Source organism: Balaenoptera acutorostrata, chromosome 5 (genome assembly GCF_949987535.1).
Source record: "Balaenoptera acutorostrata chromosome 5, mBalAcu1.1, whole genome shotgun sequence".
Taxonomy (NCBI): Eukaryota; Metazoa; Chordata; class Mammalia; order Artiodactyla; family Balaenopteridae; genus Balaenoptera; species Balaenoptera acutorostrata.
In genome coordinates this window covers 50,983,002-51,004,533 of record NC_080068.1, presented here as the reverse complement: position 1 = coordinate 51,004,533, position 21,532 = coordinate 50,983,002, and the positions used below count along the sequence as shown (strand labels likewise).

Here is a 21,532-nt window from a genome sequence, read left to right as displayed (position 1 = left end):
TGCTTTATTTTGGTGGTCTGGAACCAAACCTGCAGTATCTCCAAGGTATGCCTGTATACGATGGAATATTATTCAGCCTTTAAAATGAAGGAAATGCTGCTATTTGTGACAACATGGATGAACCTGAAAGAGATTATGCTACGTGAAATAAGCCAGATACAGAAAGACAGCTACAAACACTTCAGGATGCTACTTTTATGTGGAATCTGAAATAGTCATAGATGTGGGGTGCAGAACAGTGGTTGACAGTAGATGAGGGCATGGGAAAATTGGCAGGTATTGATCACGAGGTACAAAGTTTCAGTTATGCAAGGTGAATAATTTCTGGAAATCTAGAAATGTGCATATAGTTAACAATGCTGTATTGTGTACTTGGAATTTGCTAAGAGGGTAGATCTGAAGTGTTCTCACCATAAAGAAAGAAAAAAGAAAATGGTAATTATATGAGGTGATGAATATGTGAATTGGCTTGATTGTGGCAATGATTTCAAAACTGTATATGTATATCAGAACATCAAGTTGTATATCTTAAAGATATATTTTTATTTCTCTATTACACTTCATTAAAGATGGGAAGAAGAAAGAAATGAGGTAATGATACATACTACAGTATGGGTGAACCTTGAAAATTATGCTATGTGAAAGAAGCCAGACATAAATGGTCACATACTGTATAATTTACACTTATATGAAATATCCAAATCGATATATCTATAGAGACAGAAAGCAGACTGGTGACTGCCCAGGGGTTAGGTAGAAGAAAGCATGGGTAGGTCTTCCCTTTAAAGCGATAAAAATATTTTTGAACCACATAGAAGTAAGGGTTGCACAACATGGTGAATGTACTAAATGCTATTGAATCGTGCGAGTTAAAACGGTTAATTGTATCTCAGTAAAAAGTAAACCTTCTCCCCAAGTTACGTTTAGTGAATTTACTGTGTCCTGACAAGTCTTAATATGAATCATATCGTTAAGAAGAAACAGCCTCAATTCACACCAAATAAACATTCAGTTTAGCGAGGTATCTGTTTTCTAATGGTTTTTTTAATGTCCTAACTTTAGCATACTACCCCATCCCTATTGTTGTGGTAGAGCAAATGGCATGAACCAGAGGTGGAAACCTAAATCAGACCTTAGAACTCTAACTGAATTTTTGAGACAATGCAACGGCGGGGTTTACGTGTTTTTGCTTCAGCATGTTTGTACCTACAATTTCTTATCTTGTTCTACCTGACTTTTTTAAATCTTTAATTCATTTACCTTAAAATATGTAAATGGTTTATAAAAAGCAAGTAAATATCTATGTATTGCTAGAAAAGAGATAATTTAATGATGAGCTTTCTTTATTCGTCATATTTTATACTGTTAGAAGAATGAGGCTATCAACTGAATTCTGTCCCCCCAAAATTCATATATTCAAGCTCTAACAAAGTGATGGTATTTGGAGATGAGGCCTTTGGCAGGTAATTAGATTAAATGATGTCATGAGGATTAGGCTCTATTAGTGCCCCTGTAAGAGGAAACCAGAGAGTTTTTTTCTGTGTCTCTCCACCATGTGAGGACACAGTGAAAAGACAGTTGTCTGCAAGCCAGGAAGAGAGCCCTCACCAGGCACTGAATTGGCCAGCACCGTGATCTTAGACTTCCAAGCCTCTAGAACTGTGAGTTGTTAAAGTCACCAAGCCTATAGTATTATGTTATGGCAGCTTGAGCTATAAGAGTACTAAATGGAAGAGACATGGAGGAACCCTAAACACATATTGCTAAATGAAAGAGGCCAAACTGAAATGGATACATACTGTATGATTTCAGCTATATGACATCCTGGAAAAGGTAGGGCACTGAAACTATTCTGTATGATACTGTAATGGTCAATGCTTGTCATACATTCGTCAAAACCCATAGGATATACAACAGAGTAAACTGTAATGTAAACTATGGATATTAGTTAATAGGAATGTATGAACTTTGGCTCATCAATTGTAAAAAATGCCCCACACTAATGCAAGACGTTAATAATAGGGGAAACTTTGGTTTGGGGAATAGATGTGAGGGGGTGTATGGGAACTCTATACTCTGCTCAAATTCTCTTTAAACTTAAAACTACTCTAAATATAGTCTACCAATTTATTTAAACAAAATAAATCTAAGTTGCCTCATCATATTGTGAGGTTATTACCATCTTACAGTTTTTCTATTTGACCGACTTCTTTAATGTTCATTTCTATCTTCTTTTATCCTTGTAAAAAATATATCAAATGTTTTGTACTATTTCACCTCCCAGCCTATTATCTTTTTAGTTATATGTCTTTCATAAACTTTCATTGGAAACTACATGAGATATCCTTGACTTATTACACTCTATGCCCATTACTATTTTCACCACCTCCCTAGTAATGCTTGAACCTTGGCTATGACCCATTGTCACCTCTGGACAAATAGTTTCTGCTCTATTTTCTGTCTTCTGTCCTTCTGGGCCACTTCCATCTACCATCATTACCCAAAGAACTGACTTTACAGATTCTATATGCCAGTGTGTAAGACTTGCAGTGTTTTAAGAAGTATCCCAACTTCATGATGATGATTTGGGGTCATTACCAAAGCACTTGGGATCATACATATTATTTTAAGGTAGTTTTATAGGACAACGCACATTGGTATTTTCCTCCTATTAACAGAGTAGGAAACTGTGGGTTGATCTGCAGCTATTTTGATTAAGAAAGCAGGATATGAACTCTGCTTCTTTGCTGGGGTACTTGGCACTGCTCCTTCTCTTGCTGGGACATATTTTGCGCCTTTACAGCCTGGCATCTAGGCGTACTGATCAGACTAATGTTTGGCTTTATTGGATATGTTGACCAGTCTGATTGATATTCTGGTACATACAGGGTACTTGGTCATGGTTGCTCACCTCTGAACCTCAGCTTCATCACCTGCAAAGTGCAACTAATAGCACATCCGCTTTGTGGGGTGTTTATGGATTTGGCAAGCGTCATAGTGCCTGGCACGTGCTAGAGACTCAGGTGATGCAGTAATTACTCAAATTTGCATTTTCAGTGGATCCTTCCCACCTGGAGAAGGTGACTCACAGCAGCCTTGGGGGAGGAAGAGCAGGACAAACAGCAAGGGCAGCATGGGCCAAGGCAAGGAGGTGAGAACTGACACGCAGGGGGGCCTCATGCTGGTATCACCAGAGGGCCCAGAGTGAGCCAGGATGTGGGGAGAGACTGGCCGGTCAGTAAGACCAGGCCAAGAAGGGCCGTGTGAGGGGGCTTAGCTTTTACCTTGTGGTAGAGGCCATCCAAAGGAGAAAGTGGAAGATGGCTAGGTATAGACTTCTCCCTTAGGAATTGTCCTCGGGGTCTGTTTATCTCCTGGCAGGGTCCATTCAATGAGTTGGCCCCTCCAGCACATTCTAGAGAGGACTGGCCATGTCTGACCCTCTGGAGATACAGCCCTGACCTCCTGGCCACCTCACTGAGGAGAGGGCTCATGGGGGAATCAGCCTCACTCTACATATGTCCACCAGTCCTGCACCCTGGACTCCAGGACCACTCACTTGCAAGAGACACATCCAGCTGCCAGAGGAAGTGACATTTCCTGACTCATCTGGCTAAGAATGAGCAGAGTATTGCTGACCGTTCCAGGGGCGTTGCTGCCGCAGAAGATCAGGATGGGTACAAGCCATAGAAGATCAGAAGGAGCAAAGGTCAGTCCACGTGGGAGCTCACATGGGCGCCTCACAGTCACCAACATGCCCTCGAGTTTCCCTTCCAGCCCAACACACACTCCACCTGCCCACAGTCGCCTGTGCCACCATCACGCAGCCCCGCAGAGCTCCAAACACCCTCAAACCCACACACTCCCTACCTATAAGCAGAGGCCTGTGTGCCCAGAACCCTCCTGCTCCAGTATACATGCACTACAAACCCCAATAAAATCACAGCCACAGTCTTGAATACAAAAACACACCCCCAACGGCCCCCGATAATCAAACACCGAAATCCTCATATCCCACAAAAGTCCACCCAACCCCATATAACCCCCCAATGCAAACACACAAACCCTTCAACAATAGCCAAATACATCCAAACCAAACTCACATACTTCTTAATATAAGACACAACCCCCAAAATCCAAATATAACACATACAGTCCCCCCACAGCTCTGAACATCCACATATGTACAATGCCTCAGAAGCTGAGACAAACACAAAATACCATCAGAGAGACACAAGGTTTCCAACCTTCTCCTAAATACTGCCCCGACAACACATGATGAACTCACACCCCCAATACAAACATACACCCATCTCCCTCTTGAGATACTATAACCAGCCTCTGTCACATCCCCTGATTATACACGCACAGCTAGCAACCCCAATTTACACTGACAACCCCAGTCTCTGCAAATTCCTCCACACCAAAAATACACTCCCTAAACTCTTACCCTACAGGATGAGCATATGTATAACCCCTATACTCTGAATACACACAGATCCAACACACAAAGCATTAAAATGCATACCCCTACCTCTTCTCAAGTGCCTGCACACAGAGCCTCAAAACACCCAGAACCAGCCCCACCACCCAGCCGCACCATGCTACACCAACCGTACACTCATAAAGGCACTCAGGGCCTTCATCTCTCCCCAGATCACACATACACAGTCTCTACACAGCTTTACTATTACCCCAAACCATCCTATACCCCAAACATACATCCATGAGTTCCCCACACAGCCCTAACCCGTGACAGAGGCAGCTCTACCAGGGGCATCATGGCACCCCGAGCGGGCAAATGCCGCTGAGGTAAGTGCCTCCTATGTTGCTGCAATTCTTGCTGCTGTTGCAAATCATCCCTTGACCCCACCAAGGCTGACCGGGACACCCTAAACAGGAAGTGGCAGCATATGAGTCAGGGAAGAGGAAAACTCCCTTCCAGGTATTCCCTGTTCACCATCCATTGCAGCAAAACATCGGATGACCAGCATGAACAAGAAACAGAGACATGTAACTATACCATGATAGAAATGCAAATTTTTCTAGAAAAAATTTCTCCAAGGGAAGGGGGAGAACTGTGTTCCCCCTAATTATAAAGCCATGCTGTTACAATTCAAAGAAACGTCAGATAGAGTACAACAGGCATTGGACTGCATCCATGTTGTAGCTAGATATGAGAAAGATAATTTTTCTGAAGCCCCAAATCTCGCTTGCCAGTAAAGGCACATGGGCCCCGCTGCCCCATCGGCCAGGAACCCAACAGAGGACCCTTAAGGGATATAGGGACTTCTGGGACCCTTACTGGTCTCCACCAAGGGGTGGTGCTTCACACAGCTCCATCCTTCATGAGATGACTAACAGACCTCCCTGTACTGGCAGCTCTGGAGATCGGGGTCCCTAATGACGTAACCTGGGGACAGCCCATGCACAAGGTAGAAATGTTTGCTCAGGCATTACAGACTCTTCAGCAGACTGGAGTGATGGGCAGCTGTCACCTCTCCGAATCCTGTACCCTGACCTCTGCCAAGGCCTCTGCCTTAGGGACCTGGCAGATCCCTGGAGCGTGGCCCTCCTCTGGGACAATTGTCCATATACTTCTCTAATTATCCTTGGGACACACGTAAACAACTTTTCTTATGGCTCTCATTGACAACTGGAGCTCAAATTACACTGCTTCCTGGGAAACCCTTCAATTATAAGCAAGGGCCACACGTTAGATTACAACGCATAATAGTCAGGGGAGTAGAAAGCATTCAACTTCCACTGAATGTCACTACTGAAACAATCTTTATTAAAAATCTTTTAGCGCTGGTAGCCCCTTGGGCCCTACCCTTTCCCGTTACAGCTATGGATGCCTTGATGTACCACAACGCCATTTGGAACAAACCCAAATTCCTGGTCTTCCTGGTGGAAGCTGAATATTGGGAGCCCATAAGACTGCCACCCAAGACAGTAAATATCCCCCAATAACATGTAGGACAGGGGGCTGTGGGATTGCAGCCCAAAATTCAAAATGTATGACAAGAAGAAGTCATTAAACACACCATTTCTCCTTTTCAATTCCCCCATTTGGCTGCTATTAAAGCCTGCTATTAATGAGTGGTGCCTTATAAGCAACTACTGAAATATCAATGCTGATCCCCACTATTAAGGCTCCCATTTCCAACACTGTCCAGTTAATTAAGGATATCCTAAGGGCTCCAGGGAATTACTTTGCTGTGACAATCTAGCTATTATGTTCTATTCAGTACCAGTTATTGAGGAGTCCCAGCTGCAGTCTACTTTTACTGCAGAAGGCACCCAGTATGTTTTAACCTGTCTGCCTACTGGCTATCTTAACAGCCCAGCTATTGCCCACAGTCTTTGCTGGCAAGACCTGGTGTCCCCTTGCACTGTCTGGCACTATACTGATGTTCTAATCCAGAGCCCCTCAGGAGATTGGTGCACGAGGCCCTAACATGGTTGGTGACCCATCTATAACATACAGGTGGGCTACTGCCCCACAGAAAATTCAAGGGCTGTCCACAACTATTACATTTCTGGGCATTAACTGATCCTCTAAAAGCCAGGAAATTCCTCTTGCAGCTAAACCTCAGCTGTTAACTATTCAGCCCCCCAACACACTATAGCAAGCCCAACTCGTCTTGCTTAGGTCTCTTCACACTTCGCAGGCAACAAATACCACACTTGTCCATCCTTCGTAGACCCATTTATGCAGCCACGTACAAACCCTCCATATTTTACTGGCGAAGAGCTAAACAATAAGCTTTATAGCAGGCACAAAGGTCAGTTAGTCAAGCCCTCCCACTGGTTCCCCCTGGCTGCTCCTTCTGGGCTGAGAATGGACTGTGTGTCCCGGAGCCTTTGCACTAACACAGCTCCTCCTAGCTGCCTGTGGGCTTCTGGACCAGACGGCTGCTCTCTACACCACTACACCCCCTCAGAACCGATTTGGGAACTGGTTCGTTGGTTTTGGTCTTGGTTTGGTGTGCACTGATGCCAGAGTTTGCTTGCGTCTTTTGCGTTTTGGTGTACAAAACGGGAAATACTCCATCTACCCTGAAGGAGAGCCCTTTGGGGCCTATATTAGATAAATGGGTGAAACATAGCCCTGAGCCTATGACTAAGAAACACATGATATATTATTGTAATAGGGTGCGGACCCAAAATACAGGATCAGAAGGGCGGTAGCCCCTGAATGGCTCACTCAACTTTTATAGGATCTCGCAGTTACAAGTGTTTTGCAAAACAGCAGGCTGCACCGGCAGTTGTTCCAACTGCCCACCCTCCCCCCATGCCGCCATCATATTCACCACCTCCTGTTTCCCCTACCCACGGGGGTCAAATAGAAGTTTCTGTGTTAACGCCCAGAGCACAGGAGCCGGATTTAGTATCACCATCTAAGACTCCACAGGCCACCCAACTTGGACCGGGAGCCACTTCCACAGCAGGGCAATTTCCCTTGTGCTGATAACCTATGAGAGGCCAGGCGACGCCCTTGGACTTGAGGCGTCCGATTCCAATTTCCCCACAGGAGCCCCAGGGAACTTTGACAGTGGGGAACGAGTTGATTGACTCTCCAATGGATACCACTCCCCAACCCCTCCCTGTTTATCTTAAGAGGCTTGTAAATATTAAACAAAGGGGAAACAAAGTCATCCTAGGAAAAACTTGCCTGTATCTTTGAGATGCAAACGTCCTTTCTGGTCTTCTCAGGAACCCTCATCTCTGCCATCTTTTTAAAATGCATCTTTTGAAAAGAGGGTAAAGTAATTTAGAAATTGACTTATCAAGGATAAATAAAAAACCTAAGTGTCTTTTCTGTAAAAATTCAGCCATCTAGACAAGTGAGTTTGATTTTTTCCATCTGTCAGAAACCTAATTTGAATCCAACCTCTTTTTGTAAACTGATGGGTTTCACATAGCTGTACCTGACTCCCTGCTGAAATTTGGAAGTGACAACTATGACGTCTCTGTATGTTTGTGTCCTTGTATGTGTCTTTGTCTTTGGATAACATTGCTGAGGTTGATTTGTGGATGAGCTCTATTTAATTGGCTTAAAGAAAAGTGAGCACTTACAAACCAAACTATTCTAAATACAAGAGAAATTGAGCTAAATGAGCTTCAGGTTCATGTGAACTGGGAAATATTTAGTATTAATTCAGACCTGGTACTAACGGTCGTTTGTTGATCTAATAAATATAGACATGCTGTTAGAGTCATCAACATTAAGTATAATACTTTTATTGTGCCTAGGTTTAATATAAGCTGAATAAAATCTTGTTATATCTATTGCAAATTCGTCAGCAAGGAAATAACCTGATGTGAAGAAACTTTTAAGGAAAGAAAATGCAACCGAAATAAGAGCTTTAGGTGAACTTTTTAAAATACTTATCTTTTAGGAAGGTCTATCTAAAATTAGTCCCTCCAGATATTTGACCACTTGAAAGTCAGAACTGTGCTAAAATAAGTGACAGAAGGTTTATGGAAAGTGGACCCTGAAAAAAAGAGTTCTGTACGTGGTCAGGATTGACTAAGTTTAAAATAAGTTTAACTGAGTAAATAAATTTTAAAAGTAAGCTGGTGCAAAACTTGAATTTCGCTTTTCTCTCTGTTAAGTAGACAAGGTTTCTTAAGATTTTGGACTGCCTTTGATACCAGAGTTTAAGTTTTTCTACCTTTTAAGAGATTGTTCTGTACTTGCCTTGGAAATCTTTTATTGTTACTTTGGCTAACTGAATAACTATTGTTTCACAGTGACATGTGATCCTATCTGACTGTTTTAACCCCTTTTCTTATTTTTCGGACAAAACTTCCCAAATCAAATTATAATGAAGTTCCTTTGACCTCTAGCCAACTTTGGGGTGCTTCAAAGGGCCCCTGAAACATCCCAAAGAGAGATATTAACTAATTAGGTTGACTTGGTATGTTGAATTACACGGGAAGTGTTGTCAAATAAGCAATAAATCTTCTTAAGTTACATTGTATGCCAAATGATACAGGTATTCTACAGATTATATGGAGTTCGTAACATTTGGTATGTCCTGGTAAAATGTGACCAGTCAGAATTCCCTTTATTATCGGAAAGTGTTGCATGTCACCGCAGTAACCACGTTACTTTGTCAATTGCATCGTAATCAGATTTAAACGTGCCTTCTCTTTGTTTCTTTTCAAGTAGCCAAATGTATGTCTCAGCCCACTCATCTTTGTAAAAATAGACCTAGAAGTCTTTCAAATGCTGTTTTAGCAGGAAGTTACTGATGTGTATGTGCCATTTACAGTGATTCTGAATATACTCCCCAGCTTCAGAAACACTTGGAACTGCTGCTGTGGTTTCTGGAAGAGTCAGTTGTCGGTTCCTCAATTACACCTGTGCAGCTCGGGTCTGAGTTTTTAAAGAATAGTTAACTTTTAAAGAAGTCTCTTTATCAAAAGAGCAGTTTGAGTTATAGCCATGGTTTTTGCTGGGTTAACATTGGCTTCAGTTAAATCGTTTCAATTATAAAGTAAGTATAACTATGGTGAAGAAGCTTGTCTCATTTTTAAATGCTGAATCACATTTTATTTCTTGAATTAATGCGATAGAAATGTCAAAATTCCGGACCACTGGAATATGCCAACTTTTTTGTTTTGGGGTTGTGTGTATAGTTTTTGTTGTGCTGATTTGTTTGCTTGTTTTTTAAAGAAACTGAAACTGCTATGTCTGCTAGTGGAAGAAAATGCTTTGTTTTGCTCTGAAGATTCTGAAATTATTCAGGCATATCGTGGTTCATAGATTACAAAGAATAATGCTAGTTAAATGCCAATGAACTATTTTTACTCTTTTTATACGAAATGTACAAATTTCGGGGGGGGGCGGTGGTGGTGATGGTGGCAGCGGTGCCTCTTAACTACCTTATGTAAAATACTTGAACATTTTCATCAATATTGCCATCATCTGTTTAATACTCCCAGTATATTTTCTCAACGTGTTTACCTAAAGTTGTATGGAATGACATAATAAGCAATAAAATCTGAATTACACCCAAAAAAAAAAAAAAAAAGTGCCGCCTTAAGTCTTTCGTCATTGTACACAGTTATGGTTTCACTCTGATGCCTTTGCAAAAATGCTTCCTCTTCAAGAAGATTTATAGAAGGGACCTTTGGATAAATACAAGTTTCTGGGTTTCAGACCATAAAGGTGAACTGGGTAAGATCTTGAAGAATTCTAATGGGAAACCTGATGGCTTCATAAAGCTGTTAACAAAAACGATTAGTTGCACATGACTGGGTAAACTGGTGACTATGGTTATAATTTTTATGGTTTCTATCTGAAAAATGACTGTTTTCAATCTGTGTTTTCCAGGTGTAAGCAAAACCCTCCCCTTAAACTAATTATGACTTACAGTAATTTGTTAAATTATACCCTTGTAAGCAGAATTGAAACATTTATCTTTTTCTCTCTACCTGGTTGATCCTGCCAGTAGCGTATGCTTGTCTCAAAGATTAAGCCGTGCATGTCTAAGCATGCACTGCTGGTATACTGAAACAGCGGATGGCTCACTAAATCAGTTATGGTACCTCTGGTCGCTCGCCATTGCAATTGGATTACAAGTAGTTACACTGATCATTGTTCTTTGTTTCCAGATTGTTTGCTCTTTGTGTCTCCCTGCTGCACTGTGTCTTTGTTAACGTTACTAGCTGCATTACTTATATCCTGTCTACTTTATAAGATGGGTGTCTCTTACAGTACCCAGTATGTAACCAGGCCTCCAACAATACCTCTATGGCTAAACATCTTGAGGAGATAGATCACATTTATAACGTAAAATAATTGTAATAGTGTGATTCTAGGTATGGGAGGAAGCAACAAGGGAAAATGTCTCCTGGATCATAATGAGATAGAGGATCCAGAGGATCTTTAATTATCAATAGGGCCTAGTCCAAAAACTAGCACCTGGAGTGGCATATCAAGAATTCTCCCCTGACCTGGGATGAGCCTCCCAGCACCGTGGGACAAAATTTGATCCTGAAATGTCTCCCAAATATTGGTCAAAATCCTGACCAAGAGGAGAGGATCTGAGAAATGGAATATTGCCTGACACATCAGTCATTAGCGATTGCAGCCCTCCAACGTGAGCCGGTGAGCCCTGACGAAACTCAGGATATGAGAATATAGGATACAGGCCCCGGGTAGCTGAGGTACATATCAAATGAATGATTTCAGTGAGCCCAGACTCTTGCATCTTCCCATACATAGAAAACTGCCAAATTCCTTAACTTGAGATGCTGCTTCCCAGGCTTGAAGCTCTCAAAATTCCCGTCAAATAGATCATAACTCTCAACTTTTAGGCTGAGAATATTTTTTTAAGGCTACAGGTGTAAAGGAGACACTTTCCAGAGAGGAACAAAAAAAAAAAAAAAAAAACAACGTTTGGAACACTGGCACCGATGGTGGACACTCCCGGAAAGTTCCGTCTGACGAAGCAATTAGAAGGGCCGTCACCCCTTTTTCCACAAGACTGTGGAATGGACATTGACAGTAGGGAATTGGAACAGGGAGGAGCCAAATCTGACTACACGTTGGATCTGTTTCTTTGACTTTAACCTTTGCCTTCCGCTGCTTTTGTTCACTACAAGGATTCTGTCTGTACATAATGGCCTGCCTCGGGGAACCCTGCCCCTCTGCCTGAATGTTAAACCAAAGTGCCTTTGTTCAGGGAAACATACGGACTCTGTCCACCTGTGGATGGCTGCAATTAAGAAGAAATGAACACATCCCCTCCCTGAGGCTGGCCATTCCAGGGGATATTCGCAAAACTTATGGCCCTTTTACTTTACCTCCTCATCTCCTCCCCCTCTCTGTGCTATAAAAGAAACTGGCATCCAAACCCCGATAAGATGGTTATTTTGAAACTTTAGTCCGCCATCTTCTCGGTCTGCTGGCTTTCCGAATAAAGTCATATTCCTTGCCTCAACACCTCATCTCCGATTTATTGGCCTGTCGTGCGGCAAGCACAGCAAGCTTGGACTTGGTAACATCTTTACTCAGGACACGGTGTCACAAAATGGGACATTGTTTTCTCTTTGTTTGTTTTGTGTTTGTTTTTTGTGTTTGTTTTTGTTTTGGGCTGCGCCACGTGGCTTGTGGGATCTTAGTTCCTCGACCAGAGATCGAACCCGCGCTCCCTGCAGTGGAAGCTCGGAGTCCTAACCAATGGACTACCAGGGAATTCCCATGGGACACTGTTACCTTGCAGTCATGGTCCTCACCTTTGTGAGACAGAGGTAGTAGTGTAGCAGGATGGAGAACGTTGTAAAGTTTAAGATAAAGATTAGGTGGTGAAAGCAGGATTTCACAGGAAGTGAAGCTAGTGACACTTGCAGTGAAATGTTGTCAATTCAGAGTTAAGAAGACTGTGGACAATGTGTGGAGTTTGCAAATAAACTTCATTTTCTAGAGTCAAATCTGCCAAGGCTTCCACTAAATTTGCAGTTGTGGCTATAACCTTAAGACAACTGAGACAGGCATAAGCAACTGAATCAAGTTGCATGCTATAATAGGCAAAAGGCCTATGTTTACTACCATGCTCACATAGTTCCACGGGGCCTGATTATGCCATTCATGCACAAATCAAGTAAAAGGTTTTGAATAACCTAAAGTTAATCTATTAGGTAGAGATCTCTTTGCTAACTTAAAAGGGCTAATATATTTTGCCTCCAGTGGAGATCTCACCTTAAAGTTTCCGGATCAACCTGAACCTGATCATTTGGGTAACCCTAAGGCAGGCAGCTCTTGCAGTGCTTGTTTTAGCCTTATAAAAGCCTGCTTATGTTTATCTTCCCAAGCAAAGGATTCAGGAACTAAATCTTTAATAAGTTCATAGAGTGGAAGAGGTAACAGAGAAAAATTTGGAACCCAGAGCTTGCAATAACCAACTAAACCTAGAAATCCACAATGCTAGCACTTAGTTGTGAGTCTAGGAAGTTCCTGTATCAGCCTAATTCTCTCTGGACATAGCTGAATTCCTTCAGTGCTTAGATTTTGTCCTAGGTAATGAACAGTGTCTAGAGATAATTGTAATTTTTCCTTTGTGTTCTTTCTCAGCTAACTGTTGCAGGAAATAAATGGAATCTTTTATGCATGCCTTATGGAATCTTTACAGTAGCTGAGTACAGCAGGAGGTTATCTCCATATGGTAAAAAGGTGGATTTCTCAGGGAACTAGAGGGTACTTAAATCTTGGTGAAGTACTTGGGAGAAAAAAGAAGGGGTCCCAGTGAACCCTTGAGGCATAAAAGTTCAGGTATATTGTTGACTGTTCCAAGTAAAGGCATATAGATATTGGCTGTTGGGTCTCCGGGTTGCTGAAGAAAGGTGAACAAAGGTCTCCTACAGTAAACCATTCCGAATCAGTTGAAACTTGGGACAGAAGGGTGGCTAGGTTTGGAACAACAGGAAAACAGGGAATAACTATTTTGATTAACAGCTCCCAAGTCCTGGACAAATCGCCATCCTGCCAGGTTTCCAACCAGGCAAGATTGGCATGCTGCAGGGACGAGTACAGCAATGACCACCTCCCGGGAAATTAAGTCTTCTACAATAGGTGTGAGACCTTGTATGACCGCAGGCTTTAATAGTTGTTGAGGAAACCTAGGGAGAGGTTTAGCTACATCTATCTGAATCTTTATAGGTTGGCATTTTTTTATTCTTCTGATGTTAACACTGTCAGAAGTAGCCCCCAAATTTGCAGGCATCTCCATCAAATTAGAGAACTTGTGCTGAACTTCCTCTTTTATGTCCAAGACAGATTGTAAGGAACATAAATAATCAGGTTCAGGTTGATCAGGAAACTTTAAGGTGAGATCTCCACTGGAGGCAAAATGTACTGGCCCTTTTAAGTTAGAAAAGAGATCTCTACCGAATAGATTAACTGGGGCTATATTGCATAGCAAAAAGGAATCTTGGTTGAGATAAAAATTCTCTTTGAACTTTATTAGGTACTCCCACTATGGAAACATCCTCTTGACTCAGAGGGACCTGTTGTTCTTTGAGGGTGGGATTTAGAGTAGAAAGCACAGCTCTGGTTAGGGCTAGGGATAGGGTGTTAAAGGGTTAGGTAATTATGTTTACAGTTAGGGTTAGGGTTTAATGTAGATTTCAAAGTAAACTATTAGAGTGGGGTTTAAAGTAGAAAGCATAGCTCCAGTATCAGCTAAAAATTGGCAGTTTTTCATTAATTTTCATTCTATTTTCCTCTGGGCTGTTTAAGGTAATTGCTGGTAATAGTTTACCAGAGAACCTCTGGAGTTCTGCCAACTAGGGGAGAGGGTCATGGGGGGGGGGCCTCCCTTTGATACAGATATGAGAGCATTTGTGAAGAGTTTGCATAGGACCTTTGAGGACACCTTTTTTTCCAGTGTCCTCACTGATTACAAATGAAACATCAACTTTGGGTCATCGAATTGATCATGGACCCCTAGGAGGTTGTAATGGGGGAGACCTAGGTGTTATTTTGTGTCTCTTGCCTTAGAGCTGTTGTAACTGTAAGGCTATGAGCTTGGTGGATTTCTGTTTGTGATCTTGCTCCAAGGTCCTTTCAAAATGCTCAGCTATAGTCAGGAGTTCAGTCAGGCCTACAGCCTCCCAGCCTATTTTCTGCCCTTTTATCAATCCACTAATCTCAGAAGATAATCCATTTACAAAGAGGGCAGTTAAAGTAGGCTGAGTGGCCTTTTTATTGCTTGGAACCCCAAATGCTGTAAAAAGAGAGCCTACAAACTGGCTCTAAAGTCTTCCACAGATTCACCCCTCTTTTGTTTGTATGAGTGAATAACAGGCCAATCATTATTAGGCCAATTAATAATAGACCAAGTGTGAGCAGGGAAGATTTTAGGAATAGCTTATAAAAGGTTAGTTGTTATTCTGCAAGCCTTTTTAGGTTGAGGATCTTGAATATCATTCTAGGGATTATGACATTTTGCTTCCCGCGTCCATTCTGGGGCTTCCCCCAGTCCTACCAACATGTGTACAAGCGGATAAAGATCTAGCAGTTTGGGGACATAGGCCGTGACGGTGACTCTAAATTCTTCAAAAAATGGTGGGAGTTCCTCCCTAGGTTTAGAGAATTCTTTGACTATAGCTCTCAGTTCAATCTTTGACCAAGGGGTAAAGGACACTTGAGGGGGCTCACCTGCAACCTCAGCTAGTTTTACTTTAAATGGCAATTGTTAAATATTCCTTTGGGAATAGAAAAGTATTTCAGACAGAAAATGAGTAAAATAAGAGTACTCAGGTGAAAAAGGAAAGGGGGGGACAGTAGGAGTTAAATCTGCAGTCACATCCGTCCTATGGTCTTTTGTTTCAGGTACCTTTTGTCTCTTTAATTTTTCATTAGCTTTTTGTTCTAAGTCTCTAAACGAAGCTATTTTGGAATCTTGAAACCTTCTGTAAACTTTTACATACCAATTAAACAGGTATCTCATTCTCCCTGTCCAATTTGGGAACCCTTGCTCTCTAGTGTTTTCCTTAAATGAACAATCTTGTCTAACTGGAACATTCCCCACAATGACCATTGTAATTCTAGATCAATATTAGTATAATTTTGCCATCTTTCTAAATATCTACAGCCTCCAGGACCATAGTTCTCAAATATAAAATAAGCAGGTGTGCCAGAAGCTGGCATTCTCATCCCTTTGGTGATAAAGGATCTCATTTCCTTAGCTAGCCATTGTCAACCCAAAAGAACACACAAAAGAACTGCGCCTTAATATATCAGCAGTAACAAAGAGATGTCACTATGTCCTGGCCAAAAGAAGGCCTGGTATGCACCACCACCAATTCCCAGGGATCCCTGGACTGAGGAAAAAGATCCAACCAGCAGATCCCAAGGAATGGGGACTGCAAACTGATGCCAAACAAAATGGAGAACTATAGCCACCACCAACAGTTCCAAGCATGGAAACTGAGAGCTGATTCCAAACAGATGGGGAAGTGCAGACTACACTGCCAGCAGTGCCCAATGTGGAATCCAGGGAACAAAATTAGGGGCTAGGGTTTCCCACTCAAAAATATACTGGCAATAACCGAGAGATGTTACTGTGTCCTGGGAATTTCCATCAGAAAGGCTAGGGGTTTGGCCTCAGGGAGAATCCTCTACCAGCCAAACTGACCTGCCCTGTAAAGGAAAGCCAATTAGATTTCGAACACAAACTCAATCAAAGAGAATGGAGCTCAAACCAAGAGGAGCTTACCAACAACCTTCAGGAATGGCAAGAAAGACAGTGAACTCAAAGGAGTTGTGGGCACTACACCTGTTTCTCCTTGTCCCAAATGTTATCAGAAATTTGCTTCAGATCCCATCACTGCCACCAATATATTTATCTTTTTCTTTTTTAAAAGATAAGCATTTAATCATAAAATCATCCTGTTAGCAGGAGGAATCATAAGAGTGGATTTTAGAAAAGTGCACATACATATTTTGATACAGAACATTTCTGGAGGGATACATATGAAACTGTTAGTGGCCACCTCTGAATGCCACCAATGTATTAAAAAACAAAATTTAACCGAGTAAATGTGAAGATTTACTTTGAATTTTGAATAAATTGGCTTTATTAAACGATTCATGAATCAGGCAGCATCTCATCTGACAGAAAGGGAGATACTCCAACGGGTTACACAACATGGAAGGCTTTTTGTTTTTTGGCCACGCCACACGGCATGTGGAAATCTTAGTTCCCCGACCAGGGATCGAACCCATGCCCCGTGCATTGGAAGAGCAGAGTCTTAGCCCCTGGACCACCAGGGAAGTCCCAGAAGGCTTTCAAAGTAAAGAGGCTGGGACAAGGAAAGAAAGTCATCATCAAGGGAAAAAATGAAAGTTCACTGGAGGAAAGTGAAACTTCAGGTGACAATGGCTTCTCATTGGCTAAACTGCGGAATTTTCTATTAGCTATTTCTATTTTCTATTTCTTGTTGCTGGCCAGGAAGGAAGTCTTCCCTCCTCCAGCTGGGGTAGTAAAGTGGTTGCACTTCCTGTTTGGGGTCACTAAATGACCTCTTCCTGTTGGGGTCATGGATGATGAGTGACACGGCATGAGAGCTCCCTCTACGGGCCTTCCAGACTCCAATTCTAGTTGAGGTTTCCTTTTGTTAACACTCACAGCATGTTTTATTGGCAGGAGGATTCACAATGAGGGAGAAAAGGCCACAAGACTCACCATAAAGAAGGCTCAGAAATTCCTGGGTGGGTCCAAGGGAGGCACAAGGTGGCTGTGGGGTCAGCTGGCGGCCACAATGATCACGTGGTTCCATCTGATGGGTTTGCAGCTCGATGTGGAATAGTGAATAAAAGGGTCAGTTCATCCTATCAGAGAAACATGAAACTGAGCTAAGCTTCCCACTGCTAGAAGCATCTTGAGCCTTCAGAAAAGAACAGAGAACATGTCTAAAGGGTTTGGGAACATCAGAGCCATATCTCCTCAGAGTGGGACTCCCTAGGCTCTCCAGGTCTCAGTCCCCAACTCTCCCTCAGGGACAAAGCCTCCTCACCTCTGTCCTTGTCAGCTCACTGATCCCTAGAGGTCCTGCCTATCCCTGAGGACTTAGATTTCCATGGAGACAGGTTGGTTGAGACCTAGTGATACAGTTGACCAGCCTGATACGCAACAGTTCCCACCACCCTGGGGCAGTTGGGCTCAGGGACACGTGGCTCTGGACCCCATGTGGAGGGTGTCCTTGCACGTCAGCTGTGCCCCAGAAGAGCCAGTAACGCCTGTAGCTGTCCAACTGATTCTCAGGGTATTTTCCTGGGAGAGCCCTTGGTCATCTGACCTCCTATCCAGGAAGCCCCGTGACTTTCTGACTGCTGCCTGTCACGCCAACAACACACCTGTGAAGGTTCTGCTCTGCATGGCCATCTGTCCACCAGGCCCCCCCCTTCTAGGGACCCAGATGCTAGGACCACACAAATGCTGAAGGAGTGTCCACCTGCCTAAGGTACAGACACCCCTGTATCCATCTGCATGATTTCTACTGGGAATCTACAACATTTATGGGGATTCTTTGGCCCTAAAGAACAGACCAACCTGATAGGAGCAATGCAATGATTCACAATTACCAGGGTCAATGCACATATACAGGGGCCCATAGCCCCAGATGCCCCACTCACAATTCACATGGGTGTCCCATGCGTACCCACCGATGCCCAAATATTCTTGCTTCATACATACATACATCCAAACACGCACATCAGTGGTGTGCTGGTAAGTGCTAAAAAACTCTTCTAGAAAGGTGGGAAAGACTTCACCTATGCTATCTACGTGGTATAAATATTCCCAGCATGACCAGTTTCAAGCTACCCACCTGAAATCACTGAACACAGAGCTGGGAAGAGATATGCACCATTGACTATCCCAGGATAGTATGAACCAGTTCCAGCACATCCCATACCTTTTCCTATGAATTTGTGCACACAATCCACTTACACCCCAAGTAGAACCCTCAACTCCCATCACAGATATATAACCAAAAGGATACCACATACACATATGTGTTTGTACATATACATATATATATATATATATCCTGAACACACACGTACATTTCTACCCTCACCCTGAATAAATACACAAACAGACTACCTCTTACTACCTAAATTTTTACAGACAAAACCTTACTCACCCTGAATATTCACATTCCACTCTCACAACTATATATACACACACAACATGGGCCTGAAAACAAACACGTGCAACCAATATGCCATCCAGATGTACACACTGAGTACCTAAACACACAGGCTCACCAAGTACACAACTGTCTCATGTGCAACCCAGAAAAGACCCATATGCAATCCCACAGCCCTAAAATACATATACTCCAGGATTCCTGCACACACACATAACCTACACCGTCTACTGGTTTCCAAACACACAAACTAAACTCTCACATCCCCCAGAATACATACCCCAGAAGCCCCAGGAACTCAAAAACACACACAGCCACAAATAACCTATTCTTATCAAATACAGCTGACCCTTGAACCACTTGGGGGTTAGGGCGCCAACCCTCCATGCAGTGGTTCTGCATCCATGGATCGTGTAGTAGTCCTGTAGTATTTACTGGAAAAAAAATCCACTATAAGTGGACCCGTGTGGTTCAAACGTGTGTTGTTCAAGGGTCAACTGTACATATAAGTCCACCTCACTAATACTGAGAACACACATACAAGCAACACCACTCAATTCTTCAGGCATTACATTTGGAAATAGACACATAGAGGACTCTAAGCCTCCTGATATACTCACAAATCACAAATACACACACCCACAAACTACTCATGAGTATACACCCCAAATGCTCAGACACACTCAAAACAGAAAAACACCAACAACCTCTGCAGTCTTACTAATATACATACACAATTCTCACACACCTATGGACACACACATGCAAATATTCCCAAGCCCTGAACATACAGATCCCCTCCCAAACACTATACATTATGCTACCTCTCCAGAATACAAGCTCCCCACCACTACCCCAACATATAAACTGTATATGTGTGTGGGGGTGTTTATATATATATATATTTCTACCCTCACCCTGAATATATAGACAGACCACCTCTTACTCCTACCAAACACATGTATAAACACCCTAGCATTCTCCAAAGAAATACACTTTGAATACTCCTAACAACTCCATACCTTATGAACAAACTTTGATAATGCATGAACCTGATGATGGACACACACACAGATTAGAATACACAAGTAAGATACATGGAAGTGTCTCCAGCAAACCATTTATGAAACAACTTCCATGTATCAAATTATCCCTAGCTATTAGGAGCCAGCTCACACATATGCAAGTACTAACAAATACCCATATCACGTATTTCTAATACATAGAAATGCAATTGTCCAACTTCCCTGTAGAAACATAGAACCCCACCTCTTTATCAGATACACATATACTCACTTCCCAAAATACATAAGCTTCAGAGGCTCCTACTGAAAATTACAAATGCACAGCCTCAGCAAATATTCCTCCAAGTGGCCATGCCCCTTGAATACACACACCAACTCATTTAACACATAACTCTCCACAAGTCCCAAATGCAACCACAATTACCCAGAATACTACAAATATGCAATAATATCATCCTATATGCCCTTTGTTCCAAATACACATACAGTACCACACTACTGGCATATACATAACCCCACATTCCCAACCTCTCACACAGAATTAACTCTGCCATCTTGCAGAATACAGAATCATACAAACACAACGTACCTACATATACAACATCCACCAGTCCCATAAAACAGTCACAGACTCGCCCTCTACACATCCAAATATACATAGACAGCTCCTGAAAATGCACACACACAAACACCCCAGAACCATACAACATGCCCTGAATACACAAATGATCATCCTACATTCCCCAAATATACAAAATAAACAGACTGGACACCCAAAGTAATATACACCACTACTTTTCCTGACATTGCCCTTATGCATATGCAGATAATCCTTCCAAATCCACCATTAGACACACATAAATCCCCAAATTCATGGGTGAAAAAAACCCATGTAAACATATTCCCCAAACACCTAATTACAAACACCTAACCACCAACTCCTTGAGTATGCCTGCGTCACATCTCAACACCCTCCAAGTACAACACTCACTCTTACACACTCTCACAAAAACACAGGCATGACCTCCCTTCAGACACAAACATCCACAGACAAAACCAACCCACACATTTGACTACATATCAGATTCCCACCAACCAATTAAATATGTACAGACCCCATCTATGCTTGCAAATCAATCATGATGTGACATCAGACTACAAATACATGTTTATTACCACATTCAGCAAAGTTGCTCCCATCACTGACAAAAGAATGCAGTTTGAACATAAGTGGTGATTGCTGTTTTTATGATAAGAAGGAAGACACTAGTGAAACCATGAGTGTGTTCCCTCGATCTTCACTCATTTTCCAATCACCTGAGCTACACCTTTGGAACCAGATGAGGGTTTTCAACTCGCAAGAACGTCCCTCTAGCTTTTGTACTCTTCAGAACGCGCAGCCTAGAACGGCACCTGGGCACCTGTTTAATAGCTCACACACACTATTGACCCCCCACTGTAGGCCCCGCAATCACTGAACCCTTCATGCAGCCGGCTCCCCAGCGGTGCCAATAACCCTGGGGTAAACCCCTCAAGGGAATCGAGCTCTATGGGGGCGTGAATCCACATTGTGGGGAGTCTCCTTACACGGACAAGGGCACAAATAACCCACAGGGTGAACAACAGCGCAGAGCGGTGACACCTGAGGGGTGAAAAGTCCCCCTACCCCTTACCTCAGGGTTCCTGGAATTGACTCTCGAGGCCGCCATGACAGGCCCCGCCCCCGCCGGACGGCCGTTGGGGCCCCACCCTCCGCGTTCGCGCATGCGCTCCTGTCTTCCGGAGCGGAGCCAACTGCCCCAATAGACGCCAGGAGCCGTGGGAGGACGGCGGTC

At 42.8% G+C, this 21,532-nt stretch overlaps 1 protein-coding gene and 1 long non-coding RNA gene across 2 annotated transcripts in view; one reads left to right on the top strand and one right to left on the bottom strand.

Moving 5' to 3' along the window:
- Positions 1-21,532, top strand: part of LOC130708204 (NUT family member 2G-like) — a 60,749-nt gene that overhangs the window by 27,791 nt on the left and 11,426 nt on the right. The gene's annotated exons all lie outside the window — the stretch shown is intronic.
- On the bottom strand, positions 7,676-21,453 carry LOC130708222 (uncharacterized). Its single transcript, XR_009008324.1, has 3 exons — positions 21,371-21,453; positions 17,205-17,350; positions 7,676-7,753 (listed from the first exon to the last, which is right to left on the bottom strand). It is a non-coding gene; the product is annotated as an uncharacterized LOC130708222 (long non-coding RNA).